This window comes from Diospyros lotus, chromosome 8 (genome assembly GCF_014633365.1).
Source record: "Diospyros lotus cultivar Yz01 chromosome 8, ASM1463336v1, whole genome shotgun sequence".
Classification (NCBI taxonomy): Eukaryota; Viridiplantae; Streptophyta; class Magnoliopsida; order Ericales; family Ebenaceae; genus Diospyros; species Diospyros lotus.
The window spans coordinates 13,475,513-13,488,353 of record NC_068345.1 but is presented as its reverse complement, the minus strand read 5'-3'; the positions used below and the strand labels follow the sequence as shown (position 1 = coordinate 13,488,353).

General features: G+C 39.8%; 1 protein-coding gene and 1 non-coding gene across 3 annotated transcripts in view; both read left to right on the top strand.

Annotated features, from left to right (window-relative positions):
• The window catches only part of LOC127807885 (protein AE7-like), a 37,100-nt gene that overhangs the window by 11,580 nt on the left and 12,679 nt on the right, over positions 1 to 12,841 (top strand). The window lies entirely within an intron of this gene.
• Positions 522 to 602, top strand: LOC127809014 (small nucleolar RNA snoR35). Its single transcript, XR_008025025.1, has one exon. It is a non-coding gene; the product is annotated as a small nucleolar RNA snoR35 (small nucleolar RNA).

Below are 12,841 nucleotides of genomic sequence, written 5' to 3'. Positions count from 1 at the left end.
TTGAACCTCCTGATTCCATGCAAACAATTCAACAACTCCTTTTTCCTTGTGTTTGCTGGAATGAACTTCTTTTGCAAAAAGATCAAATGGTCCCTTTGCATTTGCTGCCTCAGTAACCTCACCAGAGCTCATGTTCCTCCCACTGTTGCCCCCATAGACTATGTTTCCCATTGAACCTATAATTTGAGATCTTTCATCTCCAAGAATTGGAGATACTCCCATTCCGGGAACAACACACTGGTTACCAATTGCTGCAGAGGTTGGAAGAATCCCAGGAATAGAACCACCAAGTCCATTTGTGCCACTCACTGCTATATCCAAGGCTTCCAACAACACTCATTCCACCTCTGTTTGTCACCCTTGAATGACTATGTGAGCTATCGTGATATATTTGAAAATGGGCAATGGGGAGATTGTTTGAGGCAAAAGCAAAACGACCACTAGAAAGGCTTCCTGTCTTTGAACTCCACTTAAAGGAACATTAAAGCTCCCATGTATATTGTGCAGCCCTTGAATGGTTCTTGCGTGACGAAAAACAAGGGATGCAGCACCAGATCGAGCGGAGAAAGATATAGCAAAAGACCTCTTAGTACTTTCTGGAATATTTGAAGTTGATCCATTTAGAGATGACTGATTTTGGCGAGAGAACATGACCATTAAATTATGTAGTTGATCTCTGAATTGAGTTCCCACTTCATTTATGATTCCATTCATCCTTCTTTCCAACCCCCCCCCCCCCCGTGATGAATCCAACTTCTGATCCATTGCTATGATTGCTTCATGGGTGTGATTGGATCTGATCTCCAATAATTCCACTCGAGTCTGCATATTAGTGACTGTCGAGTGGAATTGCTGCACCTGGGACTCAATGCTCTTCATTTGCGTTGCTTCTGCCATTGCTGATCTTGCAAAATTTTCCTAGTTCAGTAGCCCTCAACTCGAATCGAAACCAACCTAAGGATTAATTGCCCGGCTACGTTACTCCAACTCTGATGCAACCATGGAATTCACCAGGTTTGCTTCGCCTCTCAAAATTCGAACCAAGAGCCATTGGGAAGTAACGGCCTATTAATGATTAGAAACTAACCGCTAAGGAGTGTCGGAAACCCAACCAAGAGCCGCCTCCTGTTGCACTTGCGGAAATTTGAACAATGACTGCTAGAATTTTACATTGGAATCATCGGGCTGCTCAACTTCCTTGAGCGACTGTGTTGCAACTAACGGGATTCTTTGGAATTGAGGATCAATCACTGTGGAAGGAGGTTGAGGATCGTCGCTAAGATACAACGGCCAAGATCGCCTGGGTTTGCTTACCTTTATCCCACGCAGCGACTTGGATCCAGCTACTAGGATAGCTGGAATTTTCACAAGCTGCAGAAATCGAGGCCTTATTATTGATTTTGGAATTCACCACATCGGAAGTATCAACGTCTTGAGAGTCCGATGGGCTCTCGTTGCAACTCCTGTGAATCGCCTCCAAAGTTTGAATTGAGAATTATCGAAATCACATTCGTGGTCAATCTCTGGCTTCTCCTTCGGAATCCAATCTAAGAGACGCTCACCCGCTTAGAAACTTCCATTGGATTGGCTTCGCCTAACAACCAATGTATACTTGCTGGAGCTACTGGATTGTGACTTGCTCTGTAGTTGCCTCACTGAGCTGCGATTGCAGCAATCAAGTCTGTGGATTCTGTTGCGTTTAAGAAAGTTTGCCGGAGTCCACAAATTACTATTCAATCAATTCCGACAAGAGTTGTTAGAATCTATTTAGTGAAATTGCATGAACCACAGCCGAAGAACGATCGCTCTGATACCATTTGTCATGTGCCTAGGGTTTAACCTAGGGTTGGATTCGAAATTGGAAGAATGAAGGGAGAATTTAAAAGAAGAATAGGGAAAATCAAAAGCACAGAAAGTGAGGGAGAGAGATCGAGAGAGAGAGAGAGAATTTAGAGGAAGGAAAATTAGAGTTTTCAATTATCAAAAACATAGCCTTCCATCCTCTCTAGCCGTGGCTTATATAGCCTCACAACAATGCACATGCACCCATGTGCAGTTACAATAGTGACAATAATTACCTATAGCTAAAACAAATATATATATAACATAAAAAAGAAAGGAAATTACAAAATATGGTAATGCATGTAAGCTAAATACCGTTATATTTCCTATATCTTTGGGGATCCTTGGGGTCATGACAGTAAAGCCCTCATCTTCCAAAGGCCGAAATCATTCTGGCCATCACACTTCTCTATGTCATACCTACTTGTAGCCATTATTTGACACTATTCTATGACCAAGAATCAAAATAGATGAAATCTTGACAAATCGTGATACTAGGGATAGGCTTTGATACCAATTTGTTGAAATATATACATTGGTTTATGCAGATTTAGATGAACAATTCTCTCTCAAACCCTTTTCCCACTCTCGGATCAACAGAAAGAAATATTAACACAAACAAAAAGTAACGAATTCATAAAACTTAAATAGAAACTAGAAAACCAAACCATAAGAAGTCGAAATTTATCTTGGTTCAGATTGCAAGTGTTGCAACCCTACATCTAGCAATCAAAACACCCCGCGAACAGTCTCCTTTATTTCAAACAAATGATCAATACAACAAGAAGTTCCCTCCCTTCTATTCTCGAGTACCGCATGCTGTGTGATTTATGCACAATTAATTCGGGCAAGTGTACCTTAGTCAAATATGCATATAGTGATGAAAAGGGTGCCGATCCCATGAGAACTAGATCACAATACCAAAACAATTTTAATTAGCCTAAGTTGAACTAATTAATTAATCGGATAAATAAAAAGGAAAATAAATGAAAAGACTGAATTCTTTATGATAAAAATTAATTAATAAATGCACTAGGGTTTAGATTTCATTTAATTTAGGTTATGGAATTATCTATTCAAAACCAAAAATACACTTACAGTATTTTATAATTATTTGCATGTGATGGTGGATTTCCCTCAATTAATTAATAAATGCACTAGGGTTTAGATTTCATTTAATTTAGGTTATGGAATTATCTATTCAAAACAAAAAATACACTTACAGTATTTTATAATTATTTGGATGTGATGGTGGATTTCCCTCAATTAATTAATAAGCTCTCTCAAGTCATATTAATCCTTTATTATTTCAATTTTATTGTCAAATTTCTGAACAGATATCAACGAAATAAATAATCATTATGTTCTTTGGAAACCTCTAATCTTGGAAGGGAATTTGACTCACTAAACTTCCTCGATTCCCACACACGAGCATGTGATTTATATTGCTTATGAATCTAATTTATAACAATCCTTTAGTCAGTCATGCATAAATCATTAAATCATTAAAAAGTTACCAATCTTTTAAAGCATTAAATGCAACAATATAAATCCTCATGCAAATAATAATCGGGTTTTGAATCAAACTAAACAAATAATCACATAATCTCAAAATTAAAATCCATCCAAACCTTAGCTAAAATAATTTAACTAGACATTATTAAAATAAAAATACAAACAAAAAATTAAAAATTAAATGGAAAAGAAAGAAGTTCCCTGTCCAGATCTAAAATAGATCTGGGTGCAACTGTTGCGGGGTGTGAAGCGTCTCTGTGCGTAAGGCTTGGCTGATGTGTGAGGCGTCTCTGTGCGTGACTTCTCCTGTGTCGCCCAGCTTCCAATCTGTCGCTTCTCGCAATTCTTCATTGTGCGCCTCCCTCTAGATCTTCAATTCCTCTCTCCTTTTATATTATAATATAATATAATATATATATATATATATTCACGCACTGGCAGCCCTGGCCCCCCTCCAATCCACACCACTGCCACTTTCTTATTTAAATAATATAATAGATAAATAATATATAATAGATATATATTATTCACGCCATTTGTTTAGTATAATATATAATAGATATATATAAATAATATAATTTAATATATAATATAATATATGATATATATAGATAAAGTACTATAATATATATTTAATTATTAATAAATAAATAAATATTTTTTAATTATATTATAATATTAATTTAATATAATATTAACTTTACTAATTACTTTATTATATCTTCTTTTTTCTTTCTTTTTGTGCCCAAATTTTCGAAATAATATCCTTTGCTGGGTTCGTGCAAAAAGAGATTAAAATAATATAAAATCTATATAAACACACATTTATGTAGAAAAAATAGTACAAGGTTAAGATAAAAATATGTATACAATTAAGCCCTATCATCGCACAACCCTCGTTCCCCACGATTACAAAGCTACCTTTCTTTCTAGCCTTTCTCTCAGAATGATCACAACACTCGTTACAATAGAAAATGAGAAAAACTTGTCCACACCTGGCTACCCCCTTTCCCTCTATTTACAGAATAGGGTGGACATCTTAACAAAGATTGTATATAATTATAGTTTAACCCCATAACTTTCACTAATTTCATATGGGATACAATTTCCTATCTAAACCTTCAATAGCCATTTATGTGCACTGCCTTCACTGATTTTCTAGGAATGACTTTATCCTATACTCGAGACAACAACATAACAGTTCATGAGTAGGTGGAAGTCTGTCGAAGGGTGATGCGGATTGTTAGGAGTTTCGTGACTGGAACGAACTACTAGTGCGAAAGTTTCGAGGTGATCGTGAGTTTGTGGGAGGGTATGACGGCTGCCTAGACGACAAAGATGTTGGCAGTGGCGGGTGTGGAGGAGATACCAACGGGCACTGATGTGGAGGATGATCATTAAAACCACCACGACAAAGAGAATCACGATTGCGTTGAGCATTATCTTGCCATTGAGCGCAAACTTACTGTTGTTCGGATAGCTTGACTAGAAATGCATAACGCCTTTGTTTTGGAGACCCATTTTGGTCTGAGAACGTGATTGGTGATTAGGCAGAACCAGAGGAAGGATTCGAGGTGAGTCCAGCAGTCTGAGCGAATGGATTGAACACCAACCCAATTAGAAATATCAGCCGATCGAGTTGGGGAGGATGTTGATTGATAGGGAAGGTAGGACCGAAGGCGATGAATCTAGCAACCCGGGCAAACGAACTAAACACCCACTAATTGGAAATATTGACCAATCAGGTTGGCTAGGGGTCCAACCAACGAAGGAGGAGGTAGGGGGGGTGAGCAATTGAGAAGAGGATGGTGGAAGGCACACGGATGAAATAGTTGGAGTCGAGGTTGGACGCCTTGGAATTGGGCGAACCATGAACAAGTAGACGAAAGGCTAGAAACGGTTGAAGTAGGGATCTGATACACCCTGGAGGAAATCAACCACATCTGAGTAGATGTGTCAATGATGGAGAGGAACATCCAGGAAGAGTTTTTGGGGTTGAGCCAGCAGCTGAGCTTTGCCCTCGCTATGTTTTCCTGATAGCCCAATGCACGTTTGCTAGTGGATTTCCCTCCCTAAGCCACGACAGGACCCATTTTTCTCGGACCAAGGGGTTCGCCAGAAGTGGATGAACGAATGGAGAATGTTGCTAAAGGGGTCTCTTCGGGGATCCCTGACGAACCATAATAATCCCCCCTACACTAAGACTTGAAATCCCGATGTTTGAAGGGTATAAACCTCGATGGTGGGTCAGGCGATGTGAGTGTTTTTTTTTTCCATTGTCGAATAGCCGAAGGGAACAAGGTAAACATGATAGTTGCCTATTTGAATGATGTGTCAAATTTTTGGTTTCAAGGGTGGAGTGTGAGAGCGGAATGGAGATGGCCCGAGTTTGTAGAGGAATTCTACGCTTGTTTCGAGGAACGAAACCTAGCTGATATTGTGGCAGAATTTAACAAATTGAAGTAGGAAGGCACAGTGGAAAAGTTTCTGGTAAGGTTTGAGGAGCTTAAGTTAATAGTAAGACAAGCTCACTCGACATTGGATGAACATTATTTTGTGTCTAGCTTCCCCAGTGGACTAAGTGATGAGCTAAGGGCGATGGTCAAAATGCTACAACCTACGATAAGACAAGTGACTGAGAAAGTCCGTTTGCATGAATTATCATTGGAAGCATTTGTTAAGAAGCATGAAACTGTAACAGAAGGGTATCCCTGGAGCAGTTAGTTAGGAGGTGGGAGAAAGTGCTTGGACAATGGCCTCAAGGAAAAGAGCATCTTCATACAACCAAATCTCCTATTATGGAGTCTAGGAGGAGACTCGGATTATGCTTTAAATGCGGGGGCAAAATCAGTCTGGGCCACTAATGCAGAAGATAGTTGCTACATATGGAGGGTTTAGAGGAAGACAACGAAGTAGGAGAGCTAGCCGGAGTGGGATAAAGGAACAAGGGATTGATGGTAATAAGTTTTTTGGGGACAAGAAACATTTGAAGAGAGGGGGGGGGGGGGGGGGGGAGGAATTGTCACATGCCAAGGTTAGCTATTGTAATTTTAGTTTTTAATTTCTGTTAGGACTATTTGTCCTGTAGCTATAGGCAATCAGGATTTGGGGTACACTGCACATGGGTGCTTGTGTGTAGTTGGAGGCTATATATTAAGCCACAGTTATAGGATGGAATAGGTTGAATAATGAATTTGATATTTTGGTCTCTCTCTCTCTGTTATCTTCTCACCCTTCTCTTGATTATTCTCATCTTTTTTCTGTTTCTCTTCCTTCCATCTGATATCTCCCTCTAAATTCTTCTATTAATCTTCCCAAATTCCCTTTCACACCATAGCTCAACCCTAGGGGTGTGACAATGAGGTTAAATTTATATTACAGAATACCCCTAATGTTTTATAAAATTGCATGAAGTTCTTAATATTTTTTTGATTAAGGGAAGGTCAATGTAACTTCTAGAATATCTTATAGGATTTATAGTTATACATATTTATAAAGGGCATGTACATCTGTTTGGTGTGTCTGTGTTATGTATCTATAAAGTTGCTGTTTGCAACATTTAGGGACAAAGTTGGACCTAGACGGACTATCCTTTTCCTTAACACATGACATATGTTCCTTAATGTTTTACCACAAGACAGTCCATTATTTATCTTGGTGTTGCCTCTACAATATATTTTATGTCGTGTTATGAGCTTTACAGGAGCAAAGCCAGCAAAGCAACTAATCACCCATGTCTATCAAAGGCGTCCTAAAACTAAGGACTAGTTAGGTTCCTTATTTAGTTTATTTCCTTAATAAGTTAGAACTTCCTAATTATTTGTGTCAAGGTTATTATAAATACCCTCTAGCTTGTTAAAGACAAGTAATAAGAATTATTTCCAGCACTCTATGTAAGAGATTGAGGGGTTCTCTCTAAGGATTCCCAAGTTTCACCATAGGTAGGAAGGGAAGAAGAACTAACAAAGTATCTCCTTCTTGCAAGGAATAGCTATTGACCTCATTAATCGCCCTTGGACTCAATACCTTAACAAATTGGTATCAAAGCCAACCATGAGCAACAATGGGTTCTGTCAACTCCTTGAATCTTTCATGAAGTATGAATACAATCGTGCAGTAGAGGTTCCCGAGACAGAGAGGATGTTCGCATAGATCCAAAACTTAGTATGCGATGTTGAATCAATGATTTCAACAATAAAGACAGAGTTAACGGCCTAAGGAGGAAAGAGCCACATTGCACAATGGTCACACCACGAGACTGCCAAACTTGCAGGTAGCGAAGGAGGATTTATTCCTTGATATTCCAAGTTTTAGATCCCATCTTTTGATGTCATGGAGGACTTGCTAGCCTGGTTGAATCATTGCAAGCATTTCTTTCTGACATTAACGAACACTAGAGGAGGTTAAGGTAAAATTGGCATCCTTCCACTTGATAGGGGATGCACAAGTTTGGTTTATGAGGTCAAAGAGGACAATCCAATGCTAAGATAGGCAAAATTCAAGGAAGAATTTCAAACATAGTTTGCCTCACCCATTTAGGAAGGAAGACTCGGTGAACTAGCTGAGTTGAGGCAAATTGGTGTAGTGGCAAATTATCAAAGGAGGTTCAAGCAACTACTTGCGAGGTCTGAGATGATGATAAAGTCACAAGAAATAGTTGTATGCAGTGGGTTACAAAATCCTATTCAAGTGATTCCAGGTGATTCGTCACATTTGGTCTGTCACTTACTTATGGGCTTGCTCTTCATAAAGATATGCCACATTCATCCTATTTTTCAAGTCTGTTGCCTCAAGCGTTTCCATGTATGCTACCTACAGTAACTCCAGCACTACCACCTCTTGCCTTAATTTAGCCCCCAAGCTGTTCTCGATTTCCAGTCTTCATTTAGGTTGCAAAGAGTTGTCACGAACCTAGGGTTCGTGATAGATTAAAAGGGGAAATGGGGAAGAAAATCAGATTGAAGGAGGGGGGAAATCAATAGAAGGAGGGAGAGATATTAAGAGAAAGAGAGGGAGAAATAGAAGAATAGAAGGAGGAGGAAGAAGAACGAGAGAGAAAGAGTGGATTTAGAGAGAAAATAGTATTCAATTCATTAATTCTGGATAAGGAAACAAACCATTACAACAACCTTTTATAGGCCTATTTGCGTTCTAACATTCTAGCACATGCTCCCATGTGCTTCTAACTACTTGCTAAAATATCTTCTAACAACTATTATTAACCTATTACTATATTGCCCTCTATAGATTCTTGGGTCATGACAATTCCTCCCTCCTTGAGAGAGTTCTTGTCCCCAAGAATTTACAACAATTTAGCCATTGCTCCTCAACCAATACCAACTTTTTCTAGCTTAGTTGTTCTTTCTTTAATCATTCCCTTTCTAGGCCGCTTCTTGTGTGTTCTTGGATACTCCTCAGCTGAAACAAAAATGATAATCAGTGCAATCAAAGCTGCATCTTCCTCCAAGGAGCGACATACCATTTTCCGTGGGTTGGTGATAGCTACCAAATTAAGATAGCTTGTACCCATAGATTGAGGATCCAATATGATTCCAAATCCAGTCAATATATCATCATCTGGGGCCTTCATTGAATTTAGCTGCTTCTGATCACAAGCAACAGCTGAAACTTGCAGTCCTTCAGCCTTCAATCTTCAATTGTTGTTGCAGGGCTGGTTGCAAAGCAGTTGTGGCCAAATTCATGTCCAAGTCTCCCAATTTCTTGTTGGCTCCCATCAGTACTGTTTTCTGATTAACTACCCCAATCATTTCTTGGTTTGGACCTCCTCGATTATCACCTGGAACATCCTTAATGATGACTGAAGTTTCAGTTATGATATCTTGATTTCCTGCAAGTAATTCAGCAACTTCTTTTCCCTTTTGTTGGCTGCAATTCCCCTCTATTTGGACTTATTTTTCAGCAATATCAGATGATCCCTCTGCATTGGCTGCCCTATCAATCTGTTCATTATAATTTTCCTTGAGATTATGCTTTTCACCACCAAATTTACTCTCAATATTGCAGCCATCTTTCTGGTCACTGTTGCCGCCGTCACAATGCTTCTTTTTCTGCCCAAAGACTCTAGTAGGCAATGAATCGGTCATTTGTACTCTTGTCTCCTCATTCGGCTGCTCTACTCCAAGGAAGTCCTCCTTGTTAAAACTTTCGTGATAATCATCAAAATATTCTATTGGAAAGTTGTAATGATACTTCTTAATTAGTATCATCGCAAACTCCTGCAACTTCTCACGGAACATACGGCCAAATTCCTTGCACTCTTCATCAAACCCACCGCTAGTTCCTTTGTCCAATTGGCTGATCCCCTTCTTCTGTTCCTTGTTGTTGCCAACTGAAAATGCAGCCTTCTTTGGCTGCCATTGATGCTCCATTCCTACTGAAAATGAAGCATTTTGCTTAATGTATGCACTGCCTTCCCTAGCTTCATGAGTAGGACACCCCACTGAAAATGCAGCCTTCTTTGGTTGCCATTGATGCTCCATTCCAACTGAAAAGGAAGAATTCTTCTGCTGCAACTGAGATTCCATTGGACTCCTTTGTGCACTACTCCTCTTGGCCGAAATCTCACTGGTTGGAAAAGCAATAGGCTAAGAAACAACAGCTCCTTCCATCCTGATTTCCTTCTATAATTGCCTCACCCAATCACCTCTAAAATTGATCCAGTAAGTGGCAATTGCAGCCACTGTTATGCTTCAAGACCAAGTTTATTGTAACAGCAGAAAAATTTGCACACTTACAGTGACTTGATCGGCCTTCAAGAGTCCTCTAAACCGTCTTAACTGTCAGTCGAAAATTACAATCGAAATCGCAGCAATTGAGAATCACCGAACTGCTCTAGGAGTCTCCTTCAAATTTTGAATAGAGATCACAGCCAATAATCGATGTGAATGCACCCTAGACAGCCTGGACTGCTTGCTATTAATTTCCGAACAACCTTGTTTCCTTCCGACTTAAATCTCAAAACACGGAAAATCCACTGCTCGGTTCTTCAACAAGGTCCACCACACTTCCGCTGCTCTGTCACGCTTCTGTCACTCAATGGCTGAGGTTCATCGGCTTAGGAATGCCTTCAAAACTACACTCCCAGCTGCTACGAGCTTGCTGGAATCAGTTATTGAAATTGCTGGGATTCTTAGCCGAGATCCAAGACCTATTCCGCCACCTTCAGAGCCACAAAGAACCAGTATCATCATCGGCACTCTCCTGGCTTGTGTCGTCTTCAATTCCCAGCCAAAATTACTTTGCTCGGCTTCTCCACTTGCAGCTGATTCTTAATCGACAGCCTTCCTTGCTCACCGAAGGCACTGTCGGATCAAATTAGCCTAGTCGCGCTAGAAATTAATGGCGGTTCTTCTCAACCCAATCACCGTCCAAGGATCCCTGCCCACTTGCAATCGCCTCTGATTCCAAAATCACCAGAACTCACTGTTAGTTCAATAGCTACACCCACTCCCGAGTCCAAATCGCAACACTCACTGTATCGAGACACCCCCGAGTCCAACCCATTGCATCACAACACTCTCATGTCCAAATCGCGACCTCCTGGCCGTTCGCGTCACCCTCTAGTCACGCACTCCAGTCATCCGACCAACCTGCACCGCTGCTGTCGCTCCCTAAGCTTGCCTGGATGGCCGATGTCGGCTCCGCTACCGTCCTTCAAACTCGTCTCTGAAGTGAGTCTCGTCCTCGCCTTAAGCAACTTGACTCCCCACCGACACTGCTACTTGAATTCGCCAGACGATGCGCAAACGACAGGCCCGAGTTTTCGAGAACGCATTTGACGGACTCCCTCACCAATCGCGATCAACCAGCTTTAGGACTTCGATTCCGTTGGATTCACTGGACCACTTGGATCGTCTCAAGCCTAGCTGCCTCAATCACCAACAATCGCTCACCTCACAGTAGTCGCCTTGAGGCCTCCTCGATCTGGAGCTCAATCATTGAAATTTATTTCACCGGTCTCGTCCACTGAAATCAAACCTACAGCCAAGGATTGACTGCTCTGATACCAATTGTCACGAACCTAGGGTTCGTGATAGATTAAAAGGGGAAATGGGGAAGAAAATCAGATTGAAGGAGGGGGGAAATCAATAGAAGGAGGGAGAGATATTAAGAGAAAGAGAGGGAGAAATAGAAGAATAGAAGAAAGAGGAAGAAGAACGAGAGAGAAAGAGTGGATTTAGAGAGAAAATAGTATTCAATTCATTAATTCTGGATAAGGAAACAAACCATTACAACAACCTTTTATAGGCCTATTTGCCTTCTAACAGTCTAGCACATGCTCCTATGTGCTTCTAACCACTTGCTAAAATATCTAAAATATCTTCTAACAACTATTATTAACCTATTACTATATTGCCCTCTATAGATTCTTGGGTCATGACAAGAGTATTTGGTGCATTGGATGGGATTGTGTCTAGCCGAGGCTTCATGGGAACATGAGGATATTTTGATGACCAATTTTCCTTTGTGCTTGAGGAAAAGCACATTTCTCACTTGGGAAGTGATGTTATGAGCTTTACAGGATCAAAGCCGGCAAAGCAGCCAATCAACCGTGTGTATCAGAGGCATCCTAAAACTAAAAAGGACTACTTAGTTTCCTTTTTTAGTTTATTTCCTTAATAAGTTAGAGCTTCCTAATTAGTTGTGTTAGGGTTATTATAAATACCCTCTAGCTTGTTAAAGTTTTGGCAAGTAATAAGAATTATTTCTAGCACTTTGTACAAGAGATTGAGGGGCTCTCTCTAACGAGCGCCAGGTTTCACCATAGGTAGGAAGGGAAGAAGAACTAACAAAGCATCTCCTTCTTGCAAGGAAATAGCTACTGACCTTATTAATCACCCTTGGACTAGATCCCTTAACATTATGACCCCTTCCTCTCTGAAGACTCTGAAGCAACTCCAAAGATCAAATGGATATCCAATCCATTTGGATGATGTGGTAAATCAGTAATTTACAATGTAGATGACAGCCTTCACTTTGTTTGCTAACGATTTATCTTAATAGAAGATGGCAGCATTCTATAATTGAAACAAATAATAAAGTTCAATTTGGCCATTGAAAAAGTTGAAAACATATTCTAATTTGAAAAATCAGCAAAAGTTTGCTATTTTTTTTCAGAAATTTACCAAACCTATAATGTGAATCACATGGCCGACGATGTGGTTCCACGTCATTTAGTAAGGTTTATTTTAATGGAAATTGACAGCATTTTATAATTGAAACAAATAATAAAATTCTATATGCTAATGGTTTATTTTAATGTTCTTTTACCATTTTGTCCAAGTGAACCAATGTGTTGGAAGTTCTGGTAATCTGTGGAATAAAGACAATTTTATTCCTTAACAACAAAGTTTTCATGGCTTCATCATTTTATTTTGAATTGTGTGGTGTCCTTTTGCTAACTATAAGAGAATTCTCTAGATTTCTTGAAATGGTACTGATCCTAATTGGTCAGAGTCAAGGT